This window comes from Protopterus annectens, chromosome 8.part0 (genome assembly GCF_019279795.1).
Source record: "Protopterus annectens isolate FY-2018-M chromosome 8.part0, PAN1.0, whole genome shotgun sequence".
Taxonomy (NCBI): domain Eukaryota; kingdom Metazoa; phylum Chordata; order Ceratodontiformes; family Protopteridae; genus Protopterus; species Protopterus annectens.
This window is the reverse complement of record NC_056741.1, coordinates 422,226,041-422,252,782: the sequence shown is the minus strand read 5'-3', so window position 1 is coordinate 422,252,782 and position 26,742 is coordinate 422,226,041. Positions and strand designations below refer to the sequence as shown.

At 43.1% G+C, this 26,742-nt stretch overlaps 1 protein-coding gene across 1 annotated transcript in view; it reads right to left on the bottom strand.

Moving 5' to 3' along the window:
* The window catches only part of MRPL9 (mitochondrial ribosomal protein L9), a 341,838-nt gene that overhangs the window by 84,470 nt on the left and 230,626 nt on the right, over positions 1 to 26,742 (bottom strand). The window lies entirely within an intron of this gene.

The following is a 26,742-nucleotide window of genomic DNA, read 5'->3' as shown; positions in this document are numbered from 1 at the left end:
TCATCAATTTATTAATCCTCAGCACTTCTTGAAAAATCTGAACTTGGACTCCTCTCACCCTCAAATACATTATCAGACTTCACCATATCAACTCTTCTCACTTCAGTACTACCAACATCCAGCTTGTTTTTGAAAACAGGTTCAGACAGAACACAGGCAAATTATTCCTCTCATGCTTACAGTGATAAGCAAATGTAAGGGGCTTGAATTTCAATTGCAATATAGGTTCTGTGCACCTCATATTTCTCTTTCTCGTCTCCACTACTGCTACAATGTATTCTCACATTATTTCTAATTTTCTCATATTATTTGACTTGCACTCTCAAACACCCTTCAATACCATCACCCTCCCCACTTTTCTACATGGGCTCAAGCTTTTTTGTTGCCATGTCTCAAATTCAAATCCACTATCCATCTTCAGCAGTCGTGCCTAATGTTTTAGGTCTTCTCTCATTCAATCCATCCATCTCTTGGGCAAACATCCTTGTTTCCTTTTGTTTTCTTCCCGTTTCTCCCAAATCTTAGTTGCAAAATCTTCTGCTTTCCTGCAAGTCACCCAGCCACTGTAATCTGTTCTCCTGGACTTTGTCTGCAATAGAAGTTACTCTGGGTTTTGCTCGGATGTCCTCATTTCTTTATCTGTCCCATAATGGGCTCCCTGCCTCAAGCATTTCATCTCCATAACCTCAAGCTACTTCAGTTGCTCTGCCTACACTGCCCTGGTTTCTATTCCAAACAGATGCATGGTCTTACCACTATTTTGTATACCTTACCATTCAGATTTTTGGCATTCTTCTTTGTTTCAGTAAGAGAGTCACAAAAACTGATACCAACTTATAAAATCTTCCTTGAATAAATAAATGTAGGAACATTTTATACAAATGTTACTTGTAGCTGAAAATGTATAGAAATAAAAGCTGCAATAAGAATACATTGCCTGGGTAAAAGGACCTCAGTCTAAATAGACTATAAATGTGTAATACTTTCTCTATCCAAAGCACAACTACCAATATAAATGAACATTTACTTTGAGTGGAAAAAGGTAAATGTAAACCAGTGATGAGACATAGCAGCAGCTCTCAGAAAGTACACCATCAGTCTGTTACTAGGATGAACTTAGCATCTGTCACCTAAAGGTCAGTAGAATGGAAAAGTTACCCATTGACTCATACACTGGCACACTATATTCAGCTGCAGCATAGTGAACATTCTGTTGGAAAATTACAGATCAACATACATTTTATAATAATTTCCTAACAGAAACACTCAAATGTGAAAAAAAATGTGAAGTAAATATATATATATATATATATATATATATATATATATATATATATATATATATATATAAAGATGACAATAACTATATGTATAAAGACAGAAACACTTACTTTGCTTTTACCTTTATATGCTTATATGCTGTCTAAATGTAAAGAAAGTCTTACCTCTGTGTCCTGCGCAAGATACAGGATAGTTTTCTGCGGATTTACCGAACTGATTATATTAAGCTCTACATCAGCTATTACTGTTACTTTTGTATGTTGCACATGGATTCTCAATAATTCATAATTGCTATATTACATAGCCAGATATCAAATGTATCAGTATTCTAATCTTTTTCACCAAATAACATAAATGAAACGAGTAATTAAAGTCATACTGAAAATGAATAGCAGAAATAGCTGGTTTTAAAAATAAAATGCTTCAGGCAGCATTTTTGAAGCTAGCTCTGTAACCACAACAGATGACACAGTAATAAATTCTAGTAAACTAGACCCTTTACAGGATAAGATCTAAAGTGTATTTTTGTACTACAGGCAGGACTATACCCTCTGAAATTGTATAAATGCTGAGAGACACAGCTGCAAGCTTTGTCTGTCGAATCTGGGCTAATAAACTGCACTGATTAACCCGACTGTGGTGCTTTGCTTACTCATAGATTTAACTGCACGTTTTCTTCCTTATAGATTCAGTGCATTTTCATTCTGTCACACATTGCCCCAGAAACTGTGTCAACTAGCTACAGCACCTCTGACTGTAGTTTAGTCTTCCTCATTCCAACTTCTCTTCTACTCACCCAAACCTGCCAGAAACTTGTACTGTAAACTTGTTCCATAATTTTCCTTCTATTTTAATTTTCATTTCTTATTTCTTCCATTTGCTGTCATGACCCTTATCTTGTCTGTACGTGGTTTCATACTGTGTACCTTCAGTTTTGCATTCCAGTCTATCATTTGCTGAAGTTCCTGTTCAGTCTCTGCATGCAGTGCCACATCACTTGCACACAGCAGCTCTCTTGATCCGTCTCCACCAACCTGTTTGCTAATGCACTCATCACCAGCATGAACAGGAGTGGGCTTACACTCACTCTTGCCTGGAACCCCTCCGACAGTCCAAATACTGTTTGTACTTGCACCACTGGTCTTTGTGCACAGGCTGTACTAACCACCACTGTTTCTGAAACCTCAAAACAATCACCAGACTGCCAAATCAGCTTTCTTGGGACCTTGTCATGCTTTCTCCAAATCAAGGAATGCCCAGTTGAACTTTTCCATACCTCTAACTCCACCATCTCTCTCAATTCAAACTTGGGTCAGTGAAACTTCATCCCGATCTGAATCCAAACTGCTCATCTTCTTACTTTTGCTCTGCATATTCATTTATCAATCACCATCTCCAGAGCTTTCAGGCACTGTTATGGGAGTCTGATATCTCTGTACTGTCCACAATTGTGACTATTCCCCTTGTTTTTAAACATTGGCACTAAAATGCTTATCCTCCATTCATCTGGGTTATGCCTCTCTCTCCCCCCTAACACACCCAATATCTCCCATGACCATCTGAGCTTGCGGCTTTCCCTAACTTTATTTTACTTAGTGCTGTTCTCACTTCTTTTAGGATGAGAATGCTTTCCTCCATTATAGGCTGCACATGGGGCAGTATAGTTTCTGTAAATCTCACACACCCATTCTATATTTCAACTACACAATTGTAATCTCACTTGTTCTGCATACAGCTAGAGCTGATTCCAACAGCATAAGTGGTCAAGGAACCATGGTGCTCTCTTATAGTGGAGCACAGAGACAGCTGCATGTCGCTGCTTCTCATGAAGGATTTGATGCTATAACAATGGGACAAGATCCTGCACATCCTGCCCATCACAGTCCAGATTTGCACCATGACGGCTGGATCACAAAAGACTTGCTTCCCCTTCAGTGGAGACCATCTTCTACAAGAGGCTAGGAAGCCAGACTCTAGGAAGTTTTACCCATTTAAATGCAAGATATTTTTTGCAATAGTGGCAAGAAAAAGGAGGCTCTTTTACCCGACCAGATAAATTTGCGAAATGTTCTGAAGTATTTGGCCCATTTTCTGGGCCACTGTTTGTCCTATTCCACTCCTAAGTGCACTGCTCAGCCAAGTCAGTATCCTTGCCACACTCACATTGGCTTTTTACCCTATTTTTAAGCTCTTCTCATGCCACACAAACAGCAGCTGACTCTGATGAACGACTGTAAATCCTTGAAGGAAACTGTCATTTCAACTGAGAGGAAAGGCCAGAATTTTGTACATCTTCTACACTAAATAGGATTATAAGACATCTATGTTATGTAATCTCACTAAAAATGTTTCACATCTAGAAGCATGACTAGGTTTCGCATTGTTTACACATGGTGGGTCACAAAAGCACCCTACAGTGCCAAAGGCATATTGTAAGGCTGCTAGCTCCAAATTCTGTACGCATAGCACTGATGAGGCAGCCTATCTCAACACCTTGTGGGTGTGACTGACAATTCGTTTCACCTGCTCCCCTCCTTCCTCCCTGGCCTTTGAAGTCTAAAATTTATTTTTTCAGGATTTAGTCTGTTCACAGCAGAATACTCAGAAGCAACAAGTACTGAGAAACCTGTTTAATCTTGCATTCCTGCTGTAATATGGAAACAGGGCAACCTGTTCAACAGTAAAAAAGCTATTTTAGGAACCAAGGCTGTTTGTTATAACCTGATCATAAGCTATGAGAGGCAAATATGTCTAAGCCCACAAGCCTGTCAAAGTCAACCTGCAAGCTGCATTACCTACACTGCAGGAAATCATAAAGGCATACTTTGCTGCATTTTTGGCATTCCACAAACTGTCTACCGTAGAATGCAATGGATAGTAATAAAAGTTGACGGTGGATTTTTCAAGAGAGCCCTGTAACATGCCCATCTGACCAGCAAAAATATGGGTTCTAATCAAAAGTGCAACCTCTGGGAAGACAACCGCATCCAGTCTGTCACATACAGTAGAGAGTCTATTATCCAAACTAACTGGGACCTAGGGTAGTTCAGATAATCAAACTGTTCCGATAATCAAACATATAATTGAACCAGATAAAAAAAACTTCTAAAATCTTGTTTTTTTTTTCTGCACACTGGAATACATTTGTCAACCATTCAGCGATTCCAGTGGACAATAAAGACCACAGTGAAGAACTTCTCAAAAGCCAACTTCACACTTCTTAAGACTGAAGTGGTATCCTTCAAGGTCCCTGGGCCAGTGGAAAAGTACAGTTTTGTACCTACCATAAATGTAGATGTTCGAGGATTCCATTGCTGCAGTCCTTACTATTGGGTATAGTCCGCATCCAGTCGGCCCGAATACCAGAGTATAAGGCTGACGTCGGTCAGGGCGCATTAGACTGACGTCAGAACGTCAGGGTACTAATGCGCATGACCGGCGTCATATCCTCAGTCTTTTCTTGCCCCAGATGTCAGAAGACTCTAAAAAGACAAGGCCCAAAATACCTGCACCTAAACATGAACAATATATACAAAAATATAAGCAGGTAAATCACCTACACAAACACCCCTAAATACAGAGGGAAGGAGGGAGGGTAATGGACTGCAGCAATGGAATCCTCGAACATCTACATTTATGGTAGGTACAAAACTGTACTATGTTCTTCGCCTTCCATTGCTGCAGTCCTTACTATTGGGTAGAATCCCAAAGCAGAGGTAAGGGAGGCTGGCAAATCATAAAGAAGCAGGAGCTGACAACATGCCTTGCAAAACAGCTGTGGCAAAACCAGCCCTAGACTTAGAGTAGATAGGAAGGTGATAATGCTTAGAGAAAGTATGCACTGAACTCCAAGTAGCTGCTTCCAAAATATCCTTAGTTGCCACCCCCGTAGAAATGCTGTTGAAGTGGCAGTAGCCCTAGTGGAATGAGGCCTAATCCCAGCTGGAACCTCCTTGCCATGATGGGAATAACAAAATGCAATGCAAAAGCCAATCCACCTAGAAATAGTTTGTTTTGACACAGGCTTGCCCTGAACTCAAAGCAAAAGAAACAAACAACTGCTGAGACTGCCTAAAATCCTTAGTCCTGCTTAAGTAATAACGCAATTGCCTGTGTACATCTAAAGTATGCAAAATCTTTTCCCCTTTATTTTGGGGGTCTGCATAAAAGGTAGGCAAATGAATAGTTTGGTTTAAAGCCACACTAGAAACCACCTTAGGCATAAAGGAAGGATTAGTACGTAATGATACCCTATCCTTATGGAAAATCAAAAGGGCTCGACTGCCATAGGGGCCTGTAACTCAGACACCCTTCTTGCAGAAGTAATAGCCAACAAAAAAGCAGTCTTCCATGACAAATATTTCAATTCAGCAGTAGCCGCAGGCTCAAAAGGTTGTAGAGTAAGTTTTTCCAACACAAAATTGAGATCCCAAGCAGGAGTAGGAGCTCGGGGTCTTATATTCTTAGCCCCTCTAAGAAACTGCTTGAACAAAGGATGCGAAAACAATGGTGGGTCACAATCATAGTGAGCTGAGATTGCTGCAGCATGAATCTTGATGGAAGAGAAGGACAGACCCTTGTCCAGTAACTCAGTAAGATATTGAAGAGCCATACTCAAATTAGGCTCAGAAATCTCCAAATTCTTTGCTTTACTCCAAAATAAAAATCTCTTCCATTTTGCTGCGTACACTTTCCTTGTACTAGGTCTCCTAGCTTCCATAATCACATTTAAAACTTGTTGAGGAAGTTGAGACCTGCTGTGTTTCAACACAGAATATGCCAGGCTGTCAGATGAAGAGAGTGAAGCTTGACATTGAGCAGATGACCGTCCTGCTGGGATAACAGATGTGGAATCAAAGGTTAAGGCCATGGAGGCTTCTTTACCAGACTCCGTAGTAGAGGGTACCAGTGTTGCCGAGGCCAATCTGGAGCTATCAAAATCATCCTTGGCCTGTCCTGTCTGACCTTTAACAGTACCTTTGGAAGAAGAGGCAGAGGTGGAAAGGCATACAGATGAAGGTTTGTCCAACTGAAAGACAGAGCATCCACTTTCCAAGCTGTGTGATGAAACCCCTTTGTGCAAAACTGTGGCAGCTGGTGGTTTAGTGGAGAAGCGAACAGATCTATGTCTGGAGTTCCCCATGACACTGTCAATTTCTGAAATACATGAAGATCCAGTTTCCACTTGTGGGGATCCATGATTTGTCTGCTTAACACATCTGCTAAGGAGTTCTGTGCTCCTGGCAGAAACCTTGCCTGAAGAGTTAGGTGCAAGCGCAGTCTCCCATAAAATCATTGCATGCCTGCATAGAGGATAAGAATGTGTTCCCCCTTGTTTGTTGAAGTACCACATGACAGTTGTGTTGTCTGTTAGAATCAACACCTGCCCTGGAAGAAGTAACCCCTTGAAAGCCAGCAATGCGAACTGGACTGCTAACATCTCCTTTATGTTGATATGTAGATGCTGTAGTCTGGCAGGCCACTTGTCTTGTATCCACTTTACATTTAGATGAGCTCCCCAAGCAATGTCTGAGGCATCTGTCGGCAAAATCTGACTCGCCTCTGGCCGGGTCACAGAGAGTCCCTTGTTTAGGTGACATTCCTGAGCCCACCACAAAAATACTCTTTGAAGGCAAGGTATTATTTGAATGACAGTGTCTAAATCCTGGCAGTGCTGTGTCCATACATTTTGAGATACCATTGTAACTTCCTCATATGCAGTTTGGCATTGGGAAGCACCAGAATACAAGATGCCATGAACCCTAATGCTTGAAGGACTGTCTCTGCAGTCAGCACGGACTGATGAGATAGTTGATGGAAGTAAAGTGACAGACTCTTTTGTTTGTCCGGGGTTAAAAGGCCATCTGGGCTGCTGTATTCAGTCTCACACCCAGAAAGCACATGTCTTGAGAGGGTACTAGACTGGACTTTATTTCGCTCACAGAATACCCTAGGCATCTTAGCACTGCTATAAGATATTCCAGATGCTGTAGAAGGTCTTCCTTTTCTTGAGCCAGAATCAGGCAGTCGCCTAAATAAGGATAGATTTGAAGTCCTTGTAGCCTGAAGTAAGCTATCACTGGAGCCAGAACCTTTGTGAATACTCTGGGCAGTAGATAAGCCAAAGGGCAATGCAGAGAACTGATAATGAGAATCTCCAGCTTGAAACCGCAGATACTTCCTGTAACTTAGCCTGATATGCACATGAAGGTAAGCTTCCTTGAGATCTAAAGTTACCATCCAGTGATCTTTGCCCAGCAGGGTAAAAGCTGTTGTAACGTCAACATCTTGAATTTGGGAATGTCCAGATAAGTGTTGAGGAGAGATAAATCCAAAAGCAGTCTCCACGTGTTCCCCTTTTCTGGTACTAGGAACATGCGAGAATAAAATCCTAGGCCCCTTTCTGACACAGGGACTGGTAGAATGATGTCCAACACCCATCTGTCTTGAGTAATTAAATTCCAATTTCCTTTGAAAAGAGACAGTTGTCCTTCCAAAGGAGCTGCCAGACGAGAATCTACTGGCAGTTGAAAAGGCAGGTCATTGGGTCTGTTTATGAAAGGACTGACCCCTGCCCTCACCAGAAGTCTGAGCAGGTGAACTCCCTGTTCTAGGCCTAAAAGAACCTTGAGCCCTGCCCCTACCACGTCTAGACCTACCCCTAGACTGGGAATCATAAGCAGGATATGTCCACCCCTTAGCTGGCCAATTTCTACTAAACTGTGGCTGTACCTGCAAAAATCTTTAACAGTTTGCATAGACTTAGCTTTGTCCTCCATTTTCTTTAAAACTGCTTCCACAGGTGAGCCAAACAACACATCAGACTGCAAAGGAGCATCCAAAATCCTTGTCTTAACATGCTCAGCCAAATTTTGATCCCTCAACCAGGCATGCCTGAAGAACAGAACTAGTGGCAGCCACCCTCGAGGAGGCCTGCACAGCATCAAAACCACATTGCAAAGAATGCTTGCCCACTTGTTCAGACACATAAACTAAATCCAGCAAGTCTTTACAATCAATACCTTCCGCCAAAGCATCCACCTTAGATTTTAATTGTGAAAGGAGATAATTTTGATATTTCAGCATGTGAAACTGACAATTCAACGCTCTCATGGCTAGAGTGGAAGAAGTATACACTTTCTTACCCCACCTATCTAACGCCCTTGCCTCTTTGTCAGTGGGAACAGGATTTGTAACCACAGAGGCCTTTACACCTTTAGGCCCCTGAGAAACAGTTTCTGGGTCCGCCCTAGGACTCTTAAACAAATACTTATGAGCTTCGGGCACCCTATAGTACCTATCAGGTTTAACAGGAGCAGGAGGCAAAGAATCAGGGTTCAGGGAAGCCTCTGCAAAAACATCTTCCACCACAGTCAACACAGGAGGTATAGCTAAGGGCCTATGCTGGGGTAAAAACAAGAATTCCCTAAGCCTCTTCCTGGAATCAGAGTAATCCTGGCCTTCCCATTTAAAGTGCTCCCTCATGGAATGCAGAGTCTCTGAAAATGAAAAATCCTCAGGAGGAGAAGCCGAAGGAGTGGCATCATCCACATCAGAATCAGAATAATGAGGATACTCCTGCAAATCTTCCGCAGAAGATTCAGAAGCCCCTGAACCCTGTTCAAAACTGTCAAACTCTGGTTCCACTCTAGGCCTCTTATCAGGAGGGCCCATAGAACCTCTAATCATAGTAATCAAATCTTCTGCCATTTTAAGCATATGTTTCTTAGGTACAGAACCCGAAAGGCTAGGAGAAGCCCCTACTGAAGCTGAAGTTGGCCTACCTCTAAAAGAAGTTTTGGCAACAGAAGGAGAGGCTCTAACTACTTTGGGAAGAGAGGGAAGAATAGTTACCTGAGAAGCCCCTCAGCCTGGCCTGCCTCCTGAGAGGGTACATCCTGTAACAGTAAAGTTTCTGCCTGAGACTCTATAGAAACTCCTGGCAAAACCTCTGGCTCCACTGAGCCATCTAAAGAACCGACGTCCGGGACTGCCGGTTCATCAACCCTAGGCTTCGCTGTTTTGTCCTTGCGCTTCTTGGATGAAGCGGCCGGAGCATCCGACGGCATTTTATAATTGCAACGCTTCCCAAACACTAATCTGGCACAGTCTAACCTCCTCTTAATAGTGCGTTTGTTAAACTTAGCACAAGAGCGGCAACCAACAACGCCGTGCTCAGGCCCTAAACAAGGTATACATAATGTATGGTAATCCCTATGAGGTATTTGTTTCCCACAAGAAATACAGTTATTCACTTTTTCTGACATCCGGTTAAATACTGAGGCAAGAAAAAACCAAAATGTTCCCCAACGGGGTACTTAGCCAACTCTGATTCGGTCTGAAACTCCGGTTTCGGAAATATTTCAGAACGCCAACCTGCACTCGCAAAACTGCTTCTGCATCGGATCACGCGGCAAAAAAGACTGAGGATATGACGCCGGTCATGCGCATTAGTACCCTGACGTTCTGACGTCAGTCTAATGCGCCCTGACCGACGTCAGCCTTATACTCTGGTATTCGGGCCGACTGGATGCGGACTATACCCAATAGTAAGGACTGCAGCAATGGAAGACGAAGAACATCCACAACCCACACTGCTGAATCCTTTGCAAATGCCTTCTACGGGCACCTTCAAGAATGCATGGATCATGCAATACCAAATAAAACTGAGACCCATTCCCCCAAAGGCAGGCGCTCGGTCTGGTGGACCCCAGCCATAAACAAACTTTACAACAGAAGGAGGAAGCTACTACATGACAGAGCAAAATCCCTAAATGGGAAGGCATCTCTGATCAGTACTAGCAAAAAACTACGATCACTCATAAAATCATCCAAGGCCAACTTTGAGAGAAAAATCGCAAAAGACACAAAAGACAATCACAAGGCCTTCATTAGCTATGTTAGAAACCTGGGTGGAAACTCCCAGATATGCTCAGAGTTAGTCCAAAATGACAATAAATACACTGAACCCACTGACATTGCCAACATTCTGGCAGACAGGTTCAGTGCAAATTCCAAAAGGAGAAATAACTATCCCAGCAGAGTGTAGCCTCCCTAACATCTCAGATGCCCAGGTGAGAGCCGCCCTCTCTAAAGCTAAAAACACAGCATCAATGGGACCGGACGGTGTCCCGGGCTGTGTGCTACATGAACTCCAAGAGGAACTAAATGCAAGCATAAGGCTGCTGTTTAATCTTAGCCTTACTACAGGATATGTACCCAAAGAGTGGCGTACGGCAACAGTGGTCCCACTTCACAAAGGCGGTGCTTCTACGGACCCTGGAAATTATTGCCCCATAAGCTTGACAAGCCTGGTCTGCAAAGCTATGGAGAGGATCATTATGGAACTCATAAACAAAGACATTGGGGACATTGGATCCTACCCACTTTGGCTTTGTCAAGGGCAGATTCTGCCTTTTGAACTTGGTCGACTTTTTTGAAACCGTCACTAAGGCCATTGATGAGGGTAAGGCAGTTCACACAGCCTTACCTTGACCTTGCAAAAGCCTTTGACACAATACCATACTCGGGCATCATAGACAAACTCACCAGCTTAAATGTAAACCCATATGTCACGAGATGGGTTGCTAACCGGCTCAAGGACAGAACCCACAGGGTCAGAGTTGCTGGAGCTATGTCAGACTCTAAGCCAGTCACAAGCGGTGTCCCACAGGGCTCAGTCCTGGGACCCCTCTTATTCGGCATTTATTTTTCCGAAGTACAGGCAAACATAGGAGGATTGTGGCTGACAAAGTTCGCAGATTACTGCAAACTGGGCGCCATAATTGATACTCCAGCGGACACAAACATCCTTCAGAGAGGACTCATAGAAACGGATAATTGGTGCCAGAGCCATGGCCTTAACGCCAAAAAATGTATAGTCATACCCTTTGGGAAAAACAAGGTACCCACAAATTACCACATAGGTGGTAATCCATTAAGTACGGAAGAGGTAATCAGGGACCTAGGGACCCAGGTTGACAGTAACCTCTCATTTGACACTCACATTGCCAAAGTGGTTAGGAAGACCTTCTATATTGCCCACCTTATCATGAAGGGTTTCACATCTAGATCAAGAGAGGTCATTGTGCCCCTGTACTAATCTCTTATTAGGCCAATGATTGAGTACAATGCCCCATTTGGGATGTATCTTACCCGACACCTGCAGCAGTTGGAAAGACCCCAAAAGTTCCTCACCAAGAGGATAAAGGGTCTTAAACATATGTCATATGCTGCCCGACTGAAAAAACTCCAGCTCTATTCAGTCGCATACAGCCTACTCAGAGGTGACCTGTGCCTAACGTACAAGGCCATGTCCAATCCGGAATTAATGGACATGCTCCACCTCAAAAAATCCAAATCCATCAGAGCCACGATAGCAAGAGACTTAAACCTCAACACAGAAATAAATAGGACGTGCTGGAGGGACAGATTCATAACCCAGAGGCTCCCTACACTCTGGAACAGAATCCCAATCCATGTTAGGCAGAGCCCCTCACTAACTCTATTCAAGAGAAGTCTTGACGAGTGGATGGGAGATTGTAGGTTTACCCCAGGGGTCATCTCTGTGTCACTACTAGACAGAGGCACAGTAAACTAAACCCTAAATGGGCGTAGTATTCTCATCCTAAGGGGTGGTGAAAGCCACACACACTCTGGCTAGGCTTATAAATGCCCTAGGGCAGATAGCCTAGTACGAACCTATGAACCTATATTTTTCACGCATGAGCTGGCTACAAACTCAAAAAACATGTTCAAGTGAATACATATAATGTTTACATATTAGACTTTATAATTTTTCATACCCAAAAACTTTGGAAGGCTTGTTCAGATAATCAACTCTTTACTGTACTGGACTTTCTGTATCAGCATTAGGGTTCAGGGAATGTGGTGTGTTTTGGAATCTCTAAATTTGGAAGGACTATGACATTATCAGTTGTCACTTTGGGTTTTTTTTTTTTTTTTTTTTTGAGAAATTATGCACATCCTCCAGAACAATGTACACACATTCAGCTTTTTTGTAATGGGTTTAAGGTACTTGAGCAATACCAAAACCACTGCAGAAACATAATGATATGAAGTCGACATAATGGGAATTAACAATGAAACAGGATGAGACCTTAATGACTGGTGCCCTATGTGGACAAATGTGGTTCATTGGTAGGCTTGTTCATCAAAAGTCTATGACAGCCAGAGAAACTTCCCAAACAAAAATATCTGGGGTAGACTCTCCAAGTCTTCAGATTCCCAGTTTTACAAAGACAATATGAATATCAGCCCTCCCAAGGAAAATCCTTCCGTTCACCCTCTGCAGTAGTAGAATGGTTAGACTGACACTGTGTACCCCTACACACCAAATAAACTGTGGAAAGGGGCAGCTACACTGCAACAGAGACAGTCAATAGTAATACTGGGACTGCAATTTAATAGAAGCTTCCAAGACTATAAGTAAAAAAGAGCACAGTCAAACAAGCTATACAATAGGAGGAGGAAACTAGTAGAGAAGAGAGTAAAATCCCAATAAGGAAAGACAACCCTGCTCAGTATCAGCAAGAAACTACGATCCCTCATAAAATCATCCAAGGCTAGCTTTGAAAGAAAAATTGCCAAGGACTCCAAAGATAACTACAAAGCGTTCTTCATCTATGTCAAGAACCCAAGTGGAAACTCTCAGATCTGCTGAGTTAGTGCAGAATGGCACAAAATACACTGAACCGACTGATACTGCCAACATTCTGGCAGACAGGTTTACTGCAAACTTCACCCCCTAAAGGGCCCATAACCATACCAGCAAAATGTAGAGCCCCAGCAATCACTGACACACAGGTTAAAACAGCCCTATCCAAAGCCAAAAACACAGCTTCAATGGACAGTGTCCCAGGCTGTGTCTTACACAAGCTCCAAAATAACTAACCCTTCACCTAAACACACTGTTCAAACTCAGCCTCTCTACAGGCTACATACCCATAGAGTGGAGCACAGCAACAGTTATCCCGCACCACAAAGGTGGAGCCACAACGGACACCAGGCTCTATCGCCCTATAAGCCTGACTAGCCTGGTCTGCAAGGCTATTGAGCGCATCATCATGGAACTCATTAACAGAGACATTGGGAACCTCCAAACATTGGACCCTATCCAGTTTGGCTTTGGCAGATCATGCCTCCTAAACCTGGTGGACTTCTTTGAGACAGTTGCCAAGGCTTTAGAAGAGGGAAAGGAGGTCCACACAGCCTACCTAGGCCTCGCAAAGGCTTTTGACACCATTCCCCATTCTGGTATTATAGACAAGCTCACCAGCCTGAACATAAACCCCTACATCACGAGATGGGTTGCCAATTGGCTCACAGATAGAACATACACGGTGAGAGTTGCAGGCTCTAGGTCCGACTCAAAACCGGTTATAAGTGGCATCCCCCAGGGCTGTCCTGGGACCCCTCCTGTTTGGTATATACTTCTCAGAGGTACAGGCAAGCACAGGAGGACTATGGCTGGCCAAGTTCACAGATGACTGCAAACTGGGGGCCATAATTGACTCTCCAGCTGATACAGACATCCTCCAGAAGGGTCTCACTGAGATGGATATCTGATGTCAAAATCATGGCCTCAAGCTAAATGCCAAAAAGTGCATAGTCATCCCCTTTGGAAAAAACTAAGTACCCGTGAACTACCACATACGTGGTAGTCCCCTAAATAGAGAAAATGTAATAAGGGATCAGGGGACCCAAGTAGATAGTAATCTCTACTTTGATAATCAAATTGCAAAGGTGGTTAGAAAATCCTTTTATGTGGCCCACCTAATCACAAAAGGGTTCACGTCTAGAACAAAAGAGGTTACTGTGCCCCTCTACTCATCACTCATCAGACCCATTATAGAGTACAATGCCCCATTTGGGATGTACCTGGAAAGACCTCACCAAGAGGATTACTGGCCTCAAACAGATGCCCTATGCAGCCCGACTGAAGAAACTCCAGCTGTACTCGATTGCATACCGCTTACTCCGAGGTGATCTCTGACTGACACACAGGGCCATGTCCAACCCAGAATTGATGGACATGCTCCACCTAAAAAAAAAAACAAATCCCCAAAAGCCACATGCTCTAGGGATCTAAACCTCACCACAACGATAAATAGGATGTGCTGGAGGGATAGATTCCTGTCCCAGAGACTCCTCATGCTTTGGAACAGGATTCCAATCTACATTAGGCAGAGCCCCTCACCAACACTCTTCAAGAGAATCCCTGACGAGTGGATGTGAAACAGAAAATTTACCCCGGGGATCACTGTAGTGGCTCTGCTGGACAGAGGCACAGGGAACTAATGGATCTGCTGGACAGAGGCACAGGGAACTAATCTAAGGGGGCAGCGAAAGCCAACACATTCTGGCTAAGCTTATAGATGCCCTCGGGCAGATAGCCTAGTACTTACCTATGAACCAATGAGCATAGACTGAGCACATTCAAACAATCCTAATAGACTGTGGGCAAGGAAACTGGAGTAGAGCCTCATAACATTACCCAATGTTTGCTGCTGAAACAGGGGGTGGGATCTGGTGTAATGGTTAAGGTTTTCAACTCATACACCCAAGGTATGGTGTTTGATTCTGAACTCGAGTTACTGGCTAGGGTTAAAACAGCCTCTCATGGCTTTTAGCCTAGTACTTACCTATGACCCTATGAAGGCGTTGGTCTCTGTGAGCTAGTGCTGGACTGCTAAAAGTTCCGCCTGTATGATTTTTACCTCCAACACAAGCAAGGCTGAGAAAACAGTGGCAACTGCCCTGGACGAATGGATATCAGTAAATACAATGACAGGATACTAACCTCCATAGATGTTAGTGTACTGTGGATGAAACTATACAAAAGTCAAGACATTATCATGCATCAATAAAAGGTAAGCAAGGAGGAGGACGACTCACCAAAATTGCAATCCCAGATGCTAGGACTGCTCACAATTAGAATTATTTATTTATTTGTACAGACTCCCACTCCCTTGCCCAGTCACCTAAACTAACTCATTTGTTCCTCCTGGGGTGAAAGTCCTATGGCTCATTCCTTCCACTGAAGGACAGAGTCAAGCTGGCCAGGAGTGGTGTCTTCATCAATGCGGGAAATTTTTTTTGTTATTTTGGGTTTTTTTGTTTTGTTTCCTGCTTAAACCTAGACCCCACAGTGCCTGCCCAGTTATATGATCTAGGGTTTGGTCTGGGCATAAGCAAGGGCAAGTAACTCACTTCCGCAAATAACATTTAAATATACATGTAAGCTACTATAGGATTTTGCTGATTATTAATGTCCTATTGTAAGTAGACTTCAGTAGCTGTAGGTCTAGATAAAAGCAGAGCCCACGACAGCATGCACACTCGCAGGGATAACCCCCCCCCCCTTCTCCCGAACTGCTGCATTTCCATATTCTCACCCATAGATGGCAGCAAAGCTCAATTAATCCCTACCTTATTCCTGATCCCGCGCCAACGTAATACATCCTGCTGCCTTTACAGTGCCCCTAGCCACAGCCAACTTTCCCTCATCTGAAGAACAACTCGGACTTGGTTAGGTTTTCATTCATTTATATCCACTTTCTGCTCTTTCAACTTACTACATTCATGGTCAAACAGCTGCCTCCATTAACTAGTAGAGTCCTTCACTCACCTCCTCTCACTGATACTTTTTCGGTGCTCACCTCTGCAGGGGGTCTCTTCCCACTCCGTTCCCCTACCTTGCCCCCAAATTCCACCTGCCCCCACTACCTGCACCTTCATACATACCCTAGCTCCTCCCCACCCAATTTCACTCCAATCAAACCTCTCACACAAAGCCCCACCCACCCATCAATCAGCATCTTTCAAACCTCCATCCCTCTTAAAATGCTCTTCAAATCTCCACTCTTTATAGGTTCACAGGTAAGTACTAGGCTATCTGCCCGAGGGCATCTATAAGCCTAGCCAGAATGTGCTGACTTTCACCACCCCCTTAGATTAGTTCCCTGTGCCTCGGTCCAGCAGAGCCACTGCAGTGATCCCCGGGGTAAATTTGCCCTGCTAATCTCCCTCTCTCTAGTCTGACCTATCTCACACTTATTCACAAACCTTGCCATAACTCTCACATACACTCCAATACACCTTTGCAACAACCCCACCTCCCATCCTACTCATTAATTTCCCACGAGCCCTTTGTCTCTAACCCAACCTATCTATTCAAACCAAAACATCTCCCATCCCTACACCCTCTGTACACAGCTCTTCAACTTCATTCCAGAAAAATCACATATTTCACACTACCCTAACAACTCTTACCCTACCTCTCCCTTCTCCTACACCAAATCTCTCTCTCCCTTGACAGAGATATCCACCCCAACCCCGGACCCTTCTCAAACACTACTCTGAGCAAACCATCCCTCCAACCCACAAACTCTAAATCCATTCGCCTTACAACATTAAATGCACAAAGCCTGAAAAACAAAATTCCTAACTTCCATGCCTGGCTCTCACATAACCACCCCGACATAACAGCCATCTCTGAAACCTGGCTAAAATCCTATATTAAGGATAGCAAAATCCTACCAATCCCACCAGGTTTCCAAATCATTCGCAATGATAAGAGCCCATAAAAAAGGTGGAGTAGCAATAATCTACCCCTTCTCCAACACCATAACTCCATACTCCAATAAAATCCCAACCTTTGCCAATGCTGAAATCCTAATATATTTACTAAAAATAAACAATCACAAGTTCATATGTATAGCTCCCCTCTATATTCCCCCTTGTGGTAATATCAAAACTCTTGAAAATATCCTGTCCTGGTTCTCCTCCAATATAAAAAATTAAACCTATACGGTGACACCAACATCAACTGGAACACTGTCAACTCTGAAGCCCCTTCTCATACAATCAACCTCTACAATTTCTCCCAACTAATACAATCACCAACCAGACCAAATAAAGATGGTACCACTGGTACGATCATTGACTGGATTCTAACAACTCACCCACACCTTATCACCAAAGCAGGGACATTACCTGATCCACTCAGCGATCGCCTACCTGCCTTCGCCGACCATTTCCCTTCTCCACTGCAGAAACAACACCACTACATCCAAACCTGCAACCTCTCCTCTTTCAACCCTCTAACTTTCTCAGAAAGCTTAAAGCATACTAACTGGTCCCCTCTAAAAACCCTTCCTCTAGATGATGTTGTTTCCTACTTTAACCACTCATTCCTAACCCTTCTCAAATCAGCAAGACCCCACCCCCCCCAGACCAAACACATAAAAGCCAATCCCTGCCCATGGTTATCAAACGACACTAAACTATTCATGCACCAAGGGGACAAAAAATGGAAACAATACCTAAAACATAAAATCCCTAACACCCTCTTAGAATATAAGCAACTACGGAACTCCACAAAAAACTAATAACTAAAGACCGCAAAGACCACTGCTCCAAACTCCAGTCCTTACACTCAACAAATCCTAAAAAATTCTGTGACTCCATTTCATCCATGCTGCATCCTTGCAACAAAGAAAACCCCTGCCCAGACCCCAAACTCTAACATTGAAACAGCTTCCCAATTCAACTCATTCTTCATAGACTGCATAGCTAAACTATCATTCTCCTTCCCACCCGCCTCCTCCACCACCCCCTCCAGCCCCAACCACCACCCCTATCATCTGCCTTCCTCCACATCCTTCAGCCTCAAGCCTACTCTCACAAGCACCATAAAAAGACTTCTCCTCAAACTCGAACCCTGTCGCAATGCACCTGACAACATTCCTCCCATCTTCCTCAATCTGCAGACAGCATTGCCTACACCATCTCTATTCTTATAAATACACCCATACAAGAATCATACGTCCCTTCCATCTGGTGCCACACTTGCATCATCTCCCTCCACAAAGGTGGCAAAAACACTGATACCACCAATTTCAGGCCCATCGCCATCCTTTTCCCCTATTTCTAAAATACTAGAGAAAACAATACAAGCACAACTCATGACACACCTAACCCAAAACAATCTCCTCTCTCCTACCCAGCACAGCTTCCGCCCTGGCCACAGCACCATGACTGTCCTTCTTTCCTTTCTTGAAACCAATAACCTTGAACGTGACTCAGGCAAGTTTGTCTCCAGACTATTCCTAGACTTGTCAAAGGCCTCTGACATCATCTCACACACCCTATTAATATCCCAACTCTTCACCCTGCAACTATCTCCCTCCACCATAGCCTGGTTTTCCAGCTACTTGTCCAACTACCAACAAGCTGTTCAATGGAAAACTTCAACCTCCCCCTTCCTTCCTACACCCACAGGTGTCCCACAAGGTTCTGTTCTTGGCCCTCTTTTCTTCAACCTATTCATTAACAACTTTCACCTTTCCATCCCAGACTCAAATGTCATCCACTATGCAGATGACTTAACAATCATCTGCTCAGCCTTCTTCCACTCCAAACTCCTAGCAAAAACCTAACTAGCCTTCTCAAAAACAGAAGCCTGGATGCAGTCTCACTATCTGGCACTAAATGCAAATAAAACCAATCTAATGCTTTTTGCCCCTACTAAAAAAAACATCAACAATTAGGTCTCCTCTACAGGCGCAACCACTTCCTAACCCCCAGTACTCCCCAAACTCTTGCATCCACCTTCCTACTTCCCTCCCTTATGTATGGTGCCCCTCTTTTCACCAATCTCCATCTCAGCCTCCGATCCAAACTTGAATGCTGCTACCACAAGATATCCATATTTGCAACCTACTCGAAAACCTCATCCCACCACTGCCTCTCTCTCCACACCCTAAATGGGCTGGAACTACCCAACTACCTCAGTTACCTACAACTCACCATTGCCCACAAGCTCATCTTTAAGCCTGCCGACTGCCCAGCTCTTGCTATTTCCTTAAAACCCTACATTCCCAACCGCTCACTCAAATCCAAAAAACAAAATCTCTTTCAAGTCCACAAACCTGCACGAAAGCCTGGCCAACTACTGCTGTCCCACTCCTTAGCTAAAAAATGGAACTCTCCCCACACACCTACGCAACCTACCTAACCACACAAATTTCAAATCTCTACTCCTCTCTCATCCTTCTTCCAAATGGGAATGGCCCTGTCACGCTCCAACCTAAATCCCACCCCCTCTTTCCACCTTGCACTGTCACATCCGACTACCGCTAATATCAACTTTCATCACACCAAAAGCAATATAACTGTCTCAAAACTCTTCTATTATACTATACTCCCCAATCTCTTACTTACTGTAACCCTCTCCATGCATATTTATCCAAACCTTCTAATTGCTACTAGCTACATACTTTAAAACGTACCCTACAATTTGAGTTCATTACAAAAAAAAATATTCACTTGACACGTATGCTGAAATTACTGTATTGAAATGTGTCCATCAATTTTAACAGTGTGACATGCCAAATGCTAATATCTTGAAGCTTATTTGTAAATGTTTAACTAGCTTGACTGAACTATGTCTTTTTGTAACATGTCAAATGTAACTTGCTATTATTGTGGAAATTTTCTCCCCGGGCCTCCACTGAAAATGGGCTCTTTTTGGCCCAGTGGACTTCCCTGGTCATCGAACTTAAATAAACACAACCCCTCTTGGCCACACTGTCCTCAGTCCTGGAAATCAGTACTCTCACAAGGTCCCTGGTCACCATCAGGAATTTGATCATAGTAATGTGTGCCTAAGCCATGCATTAACACACCCTCCTCTGAAGACAGGAAAGCCAGTGCCATGTCTACCTTCTCAACACCAGTTCCAACAGGTGCACAAGCTGCTAACTAAACTTGGATAAACTAAGCGAGAGTCAGGGCGCTATCCCTCTACACCAATGTAGCCATCTACTTTTGGTTAAAACTTAACTAGATTAGACTTAAGCTAGTAAAGCTTGCATTCTATTAGTCAAGAGTCTTGATGTGTGAGAAAGAGACTTACAGTGTCAAAACACACATTCCTTACCTATGGATGATGTTTCAGTGGTGCTTTCCTTTCTCTTTGTAGACTTAGCTAATTGTTGCAGCTTGTCATGGGTCTTATTATTGTCACCTTTTCATTTTGGCCCGTCAAAGAAGAAACTCCTGGAAATGCAATGTCATGTTTTTGCACTGTCATGAATTGTGCTTGTAACTGAAACTTCAAGCAGCACTGCTTTCTTCACTGTGGCTGCAAGGACAGCTTTTAATGTTGCATTAGAAGTAGAGATAAAAATGACATTCAGGGTTGTGAATACATCAAAATGGTGACACCTCAGAAATGGAAGTCAACTCGGTACATTAAAAACTGCTTGTGTGATGGACAAAGGAATATGGAAATAAACAGCTTCCATGTCCAAAGCTGTCATCCAGACAGCAAGTTTATTACTGTTACTATATGAAACTTTTTGCCAAGACAAGTCTGTTCACATTTGAGAGATCTAACACAGATCTCCATTTGTTTTTTTCTTTGTAGTCACAAAGAACCCTGAGTACTGCATTATTTTTTATTTATTATTTGTTATCCCAATAACAGTAAAAACAGCTCAGTAGAGCTTGACTTGTGGATATGCAGCAGTCCCATCAAGGTGGGGTCTGAGATTGCTTTGTATGCCAGACAAAGGTCACCTCTGAGGAGTTTGTATTAGACTGAGTAGAGGGGCATGGCCTTTAGCCTACCTGTACAGGGCAGATGTTTGAGGCCCTGGATTCTCCTGGTGAGGAACCTCTGTGGTCTCTCCAGCTCCTGCATGTGCTTTGTGAGTTACATGCCGAAAGGCGCACTGTACTCAATTATGGGTCTTATAAGGGAAGAATACAGGGATGTTATGACCACCTTGTCCCTGGATGAGATACCTTTGCTAATGAGGTGGGCCATGTAGAAAGCTTTCGGTACAACTGAGGCAATATGGTGGTCAAAAGTCAGTTTGCTATTAACCTGGGTATCCAAATCTCTCACGACTGACTGTGTGCTTATGACTTTGTTATTAATGTGATAATTTGTGGGGACATCACTCTCCCCAAAGGGGATGATGATGCATTTTTTGTCATTCAGTTTGAGGCCATGTTTCTGGCACCAGTCATTTGTTTGGGTGAGACCCTCCTGGAGTATGTCCACATGACTAGGGGAATTGATGACAATGTCCAGCTTGTAGTCATCTGCAAACTTGGTCAGTCATAGCCTACTAGTTTTGGCCTGCACCTCAGAAAAGTACATCCCAAACAACAGAGGCCCCAAGATCGATCCCTGGGGTACAGCGTTTGTTACAAGTCTACTGCTTGAGGTGGCTTCCCCTATTCTGACTAGGTGGGTTCTATTAGTGAGACATTTTGCTACCCATCTGGTAACATACAGACTGATGCCTAGTTGAGAGAGTTTATCTATTATACCCGAGTGGGGAATAGTATCGAAGGGTTTGGCCAGGTCAAGGTTGGCGGTGGGCACCATCTTCCCCTTGTCCATGGCTTTGGTGACTGTCTCAAAGAAGACATTAACCAAATTTAACAGGCATGGCCTCCCCTTGATGAAACCAAACTGTATGGGGTAGTGTGTTTGGAGGTTGTCAAAGTCCTTGTTAATGAGGTCCATGACAATCTGCTCCATGTCCTTGCAGATCAGGGTAGTTAGCCTGATGGGTCTATAATTTCCTGGATCAGTGGACGCTCCACCTTTCTGCAAAGGGATGACAGTGGCTGTCCTCCACTGGGCTGGGATGAAGCCAGTATTCAGGCTTTGGTTGATTCATCGAAGGTTACTAGCCTAACAGCCCTAGAGCCCATACATACCTAGCCATATTTATCCCAAGTTGCCCCAATTGTCAGTGGTTAGGTGCGTGAAGTTCGCAGAGGTAAGGGTCTATGGCAGTTAAAACAGACTTCCTCTGTCCAGGAAAAACATGAGTGCCACACCAGGAGTGAATCTGTGGTCACCCATCCATTGCTCTAGGTTGCATCTGAAGAGGGTCAGGGAGGGGCTCTGTTTCACATGAATTGGAAGCTTGCTCCAGAGAAGTGGCAGTCTCTGGAAGATGTATTTATCTCTCTAGCATGACCTGTTCATGTCAAAGGCTAGGTTAAGATCCCTGGAGCGGGTGACCCTCATACAATTTGATTTATGAATGTGTACTACTTCCATCAGGGCCAGGTCAGATACTCCCCTGTAAGCCAAGCACAGGTCACCCCTAAGCAACCTGTAGAAGACAGAATATGATGACATGGCTTTCAGTCTTTCCGTGCAAGATTTGTTTTGTGCACCCTGGAATTCCGTGCAAGATTTGTTTTGTGCACCCTGGAATTTCTTGCTGAGAAATCTCTGTGGTCTCTCCAATTGTTGCAGGTGTCTGGAGAGGTGCATGCAAAAGGGAACATTGTACTCAATTATTTGCCTGATGAGGGCTGATTATAATGGAATTATAACACCCTTAAATCTAGATCCAGTACCTTTACGTAGAAGATGTGCCACATAGAAGGATTTCCTTACTGCTGTGAATACTTGATGGTCAAAGTTCAGACTGCTATCAACCTGAGTACCCAGATCAGGTACCACTGGGTCTACGCTTAGGGGATGCTGTCTATAATGTAATTAGCAGGGATGTTAGCTTTCCCAAAGGTAATAAGGAATTTTTTTTTTTTTGCATTTAGCTTTAACCCGTGGCTTTGTCTGCGTTAAACCTGCCTGAAGTATATTAACATCATTGGGGGACTGATAGATCACTCCCAATTTGCAGTCATCAGCAAACTTGGTCAGCCACAGGCTGTCAGTTTGCCTGGACTTCTGAGAAATACATTCCAAACAGTAAGGGACCCAGCACAGAACCCTGTGGTACACCACTGGTGACTGGTCTTTTACTAGAGGTGATGTCACCCACTGACTGTATGTGTCCTGTTGGTGAGCCAGTTGGTTACTCATCTGATAATGTAGGGGTTAATTCCCAATTGGGAGAGTTTCTCCATAATATCTGAGTGGGGGGACTGTATCGAATGCCTTGGTTAGGTCAAGACAAGCAGTACGCACCACCTTTCCCTCATCCAGGGCCTTGGTGACTTTCTCGAAGAAATCAACCATGTTCAACAGGCATGATCTACCTTGGGTCCAGAGTTTGAAGATTACTAATACCCTTAATAAGGTCCATAATGATTCTTTCCACGGCCTTGTAGATGAGGCTAGTCAAGCTTATGGGCCTATAATTCCCCAGGGTTAGGTGATGGTTCCCCTTTGTGCAGAGGGAATGGGTATTCTGGAATGTCTCCTGCTATCCTCCAGAAAATAGCCAGTTTGCAGGCTGTGGTTAAACAGGAATCAAAGTGGGTCTGTTAGGTCATGTTTTAAGTTGTTTAAAAGGTAATCTGGGACACTGTCTGGTCCAAATGATGCTTTGTTTTTGGTCTTGGACAGCACCGAGATGACCAGCATTTATTATTAGATATGCTGAGGAATGGTAGCAGGTATACCTGGGGAGATGACTGGAGGGGACAGGGGGGTGAAGTTTGCTCCACATCTGTCAGCTAGCAGGTTGGCTATTACATCCAGTTGAGTATGGGCACTGCCATCCACAACCACTTCAATGCATTTAAAGAATGCCTTGTGATTATTCTTAGCAGAAGAGGCTATTTTTACTTCGTAATTACCTTTGGAGGACTTGACACAATCTCTAATTTGTTTAAGCAAGAGAGGGATTTCTTCCTCTGCTGAGACAGTTCCCTCTTGCTCTAGGACATTAGTTTATTTTTCTTGTTGTATAGCCTGTTTATACTAGGGGTCCATCAGGGTGGCTTGTTTTTTTGGCAAGACCTGGTTTTATTCCATTCAGGTACAGCCAATTCTATACAACTGGTTAAGTGGTTATACAGGGCATTGGTTATACCTCTGCATCTGTGTTTGAGGGGGCTTTCAAACTTCTTACACCATCACTTAATAGGAAGTAATTTGTCTTTGAAAAATTCTTAAGCATTTTTGAGCTTGATGGGGAATCTGGTCTTATAATTAAATCAAATGAGAGCGATTTATGGTCTGATCACTGACAAAGTCCAAGAACGTCTGAGCCAGCATGTTTGTGGTTCCGTATGTTTCCCTGTCAATGGTAGGATAATTAAAATCTCCGATGAGTAAGGTGTTGGGCTGTATGGGAAATTACTCTAGTAAGTCCAGGTATGTCATGGTGGGGGAGCTATAGCTGATGTGGTGGGGGGAGTTGCCTATAGTTAACTGGACATGGAGTAGCTCAAGAGACTTGTACTGTTTGACCCATCTGGAGGTGTACTTATCCTTAATGAAGATAGATGCACCTTCTCCTTTGGTTCTTTCATGCTCAGTTTGTGGTCTCAACATATGGAAGGCATTGCAGTCCTGCACAGCTGGAGTGTTATCTGATATACTTATCATAGGTTCATAGTTAGGTACTAGGCTATTGGCCCTAGGGCCTATACAAGACTAGCCAAAAATGTACCCTGGCTTTAGCCACCCAAGAAAATTATTTTCTAAGAAATGCCCAACTCCTTCTTAATCCAAAGACGACTAAACTAGTACTCTATCACCCCAAAAATACCTCCCTTGTCACTGATCATTTCAACATCCTTGCATCTGACAACACTGTCATAGAAATAGTGCAGGAAACCAAACTTCTAGGAGTTATCATTGACAAACTTTCTGACCCCCATATACAGCAAAATAAAGAAAACTCAAAAAACTGGGACTCGTATATATAAACAAACATTTCTTTAATGTAACAACCAGAAGTACCCTTGCAAAAACATTTTTACTTCTCTCCTTTCTTTACATGGTGGGTATTCTGGTGTCTCTCCTGCAGCTTATCTATATGTTGGGATATGTCCCTACTGCTGACACTGGTTTCCAGCATCAAGTACTCAAAAGTTGTAGGCAGCATTACCTTTGCCTACCAGTTCTTTCTAGTTCTCATCATGTCCACCTAATCTGAGCAGACCTTATCCCTAGATGAATATGGATATAATGGAAGGTTTAAAGACATAAGAAAAACACACATACACTCTAGATAAAAGGGGGATACAGCAAAGAACATAGAGGTATAACAAGGCCATGGATCTACTTACTACAAGAAACATTCCAGAAGATTTACTGTAATGATGATGCATGACTTCAGGACATCTGCTGCCACAATCACACTGTGGAACACAGTCCCAGTCAATAAACAGCAAACTCACAGATAAAAGGGAAAACATTAAAAAAAATCCTCATAAAAGTCCTCCTCTAGAAATCATGCTTAATGTATAATACTTTATGACAGTGAGGGCCAAACTCTAAAATGCAAGTGCACAGGTATCTTTCAAGGAAGTTTCTAAAGACCACAGCACTGAGTCAGCAGTAACTGCCACAGATAAAGGCTTACCGTACTTCTGATGCACAAGAACAATACACTTCATGATCTATGCAACAAACCTTTGTTTGGGAACTATTTTCCTCTCTACAATTTGAAAAGAGCACAAAAAGCTGTAAATCTTATAGGCTGTTACTATTTTGTTACAGTTACTTTGAGGTTAGGCTGTTGATATTTGCCAGTTCTTCAACGTTTGTCACTTCTTGCATACTCCTGATAGTCTTATTCTATGTCATGGTCTACTGCTGTTTTTAATATACATTTCCTCTTTTTATAATAAAAATATATTTGAAAAATAAGCGCAGTAAATTATTACAGTGCCTCAGTCCACTCAAGGCAGCACCTGAATTGTCTATACAGCCATCTAAGCAATGGAGCAGAATTCTTGCCCTTACTTTTCAGAGATGGGTTAAGGGATAAGTAAATGAACAGTTTAATTCAGATATGAAACTTATGATTAATCAGGAGAGATGCTTATTTTTCAATGTTACCTTGTTTAAGGAAAATTACTGAAAAGGACAGCCTGGATTCTGAAATTCATCTTTCAGAAGTACTGCTAAGAGAAAAAACTTTTATTCCCCCTCCAAGACTGTCACTTTCAGAATCACATGTGGCTGGTGGTTTGAAGTGGACAAAGTACATTTTTCAGTCATGAACTTAAAATAATGTAGTGTACTCCTGCCTGTCTATGTAAAAGAAAATTATCCCAACCTGAGTACAAGTTAAAAATAGCAACAGCATGCACCCGCAATTTAGAAAGGAGTGAACTGCCACCACCACTTACTTGGTAAGAGTCAGTGGATCAAAAGCTAAGTGCCACTGGCTCAACAGTCAGGTGTCAGTAGCTCAAAATGTAGCACTTACCATTGGTACTGGAAGATCAGAAGGCTGGATTAATTTTTCATTAGTAACACTGCAGAGCATCATTACTCCTAAATATGCCTTCTTTTTGGCTGCGCTTTTAAGCCAAGGTCCATCTGTAGTGCAGGTGGATGTTAATGTTCCCATGACACTTATCGAAAAGAGTAAGGATTTTTCAATTTCTGCATACACTTTTCCAATGTACATAAAGAAAAATACAGAACAATCACTTTCAGACCCAAAATATATACATCTGCATGCATTTTCTTTC